Source organism: Dipodomys merriami, unplaced genomic scaffold, assembly GCF_024711535.1.
Source record: "Dipodomys merriami isolate MVZ:Mamm:240054 unplaced genomic scaffold, mDipMer1.0.p SCAF_9, whole genome shotgun sequence".
Lineage (NCBI taxonomy): Eukaryota > Metazoa > Chordata > Mammalia > Rodentia > Heteromyidae > Dipodomys > Dipodomys merriami.
The window spans coordinates 39,881,448-39,883,490 of NW_027206512.1; positions in this window are offsets into that span (position 1 = coordinate 39,881,448).

The following is a 2,043-nucleotide window of genomic DNA, read 5'->3' on the forward strand; positions in this document are numbered from 1 at the left end:
CCCCACAACCAAAAAAAAAAAAAGATGATGCTAAGCAAAATGAACTCCAAGATAAGGACACAAGTGGTTTTATCTTTCATCCTGTTGTTTTTAAAGTATTTATAATGTACCATGTGATTTTTTTTTGTTTCTTTTGTATGTTCTTCTCCTGTTGTCAGTGTATTTGATTCCGGTGCCCTGCGTCTTATATAAATATTTTTCTACTTTGGGGAGGGAAAGGTAAATATCAAAATGTTGAAATAAGGATGCAGGTTGACCCATACATACATTTATAGGAAGTCATTCATTTAGTTTCAAAAGTTCACTCTTTGGGATATTGAAAGTTATTACACACAGAGTATTGTTACTCTTTAGCCATGTTTGTGTGCATCTTATTCATTGCTGTGCCAATTAGCCTTAAGATATGTAACTGAAAAACCAGCCCTGTGTCATGCACAGAATTCTGGGAGAATCTATAAACTTAATTGTGCTTTAGAAGAAAAAAGACAGTACTTTCCTGTTTTGTTTGAATTCTTTATATTGTTTGTTAATTTGTAGCTGTGTTAATTGATTTCAATTATGTTACAATAAAAGTGACTATAATTTCCAAATGCATACATAATAAAATGACTAAAATCTGACAGGTCATTCAATACTATCTGATGTTCAGTTTTACTTATATGACTCACATGAAGTAACTAACCTATGGGCTTAAAATAAAACTTTAATATTATAAATTCAAATTCACATTGCTGTCCATTTTGAGAAAGCAGAAATAATGGAATAAGCTTTCCTTTTCCATTATGAGTGATTAAAAACTAATCATACAAATTGTGATGTATAAATATGAAATTGCATTACAATTTTGAATCCTAATTAAGCTTTTCATTTTAGAAAGAGAAGCTAAGTTGTCCACCTCCTTGAAAAACTCTACAGTATTAATTATGTAGTCTGAAAAGGACATTGTATGCTAAATGTCTGGAAAATGCTGTGGGAGCTGAAAGAGAACATTATATATTAACTCCCTTGTAGTGGAGAAAATCAAAATGTTTCAATTAAATTAAAATATTTAAAAGCAAGATTTAACTTATCTCTGAATCTAACTTTATAAAATGTAATATTCGTATCAAATATCTTAATCGTTAATGAACAGAAGAAATTAAAAGTCAACCCCAGCCTCTCAAATGATAATGTAAGTAAATAATAAATAATAAATAAATAAGGTTGGCTTTTCCTAAGAACTCTATATTGTACTACAATAATAAGCTACTTTTCTTTTCTCTTTTTTTTTCATTTTTTTGTTGGTTGTGGGGCTTGAACTCTGGGCCTGGCTGGGCACTGTTCCTGAGCTCTTCAGCTCAAGGCAAGCGCTTTACCACTTGAACCACACCGCTACTTCTGGTTTTCTTCTGGTTAATTGGAGATAAGCTTTTCACGAACTTTCCTGCCCAGGCTGGCTTTGAACTACAATCCTCAGATCTCAGCCTCCTGAGTAGCTAGGATTACAGGCATGAGCCACCAGTGCCCTGCCTAATCTACTTTTCAACTCGAGTCCTCCAGGAGAGACAAAGCCATAATTCAACCTGCTTGCAGCTGTATGAGAGTGTCTGCCCTTATTATATGTGATCATGTAAGGCAAGAACTTTGCTGAAAGACTGGGGTAAGAAGGCAGACATATTATTCAAGAATATCATGGATACTTTATTATCTCAAATTGGCTGAATTGGGCTCAGCCTAACTCAATTTGAGTCAGCCAATGTTGACAGTATTGAAAGTATGGGTGAGGTTGGGAGAGATGGAAGAGAATGATAACAAAAATAACTTCTGCAAAAGTACATTGAACCCCCATTCTGACGTTCAATTGAAGCTTCTTCAGACAACTACTTAGGGATAATAATAAATGATAAAAATCAGCAGAGACTACTCTTTATTTAAAACCAAACTTCAGCAGGAAGTTTAGAGATAAATAGCATCATTTGTTGCTGACTATAAGTCTGATAGAAAAGACTTGGATAGGAAGAGTCTGAGTCACATTTTGGACAGTAGTCACCTGCTAGAATCATA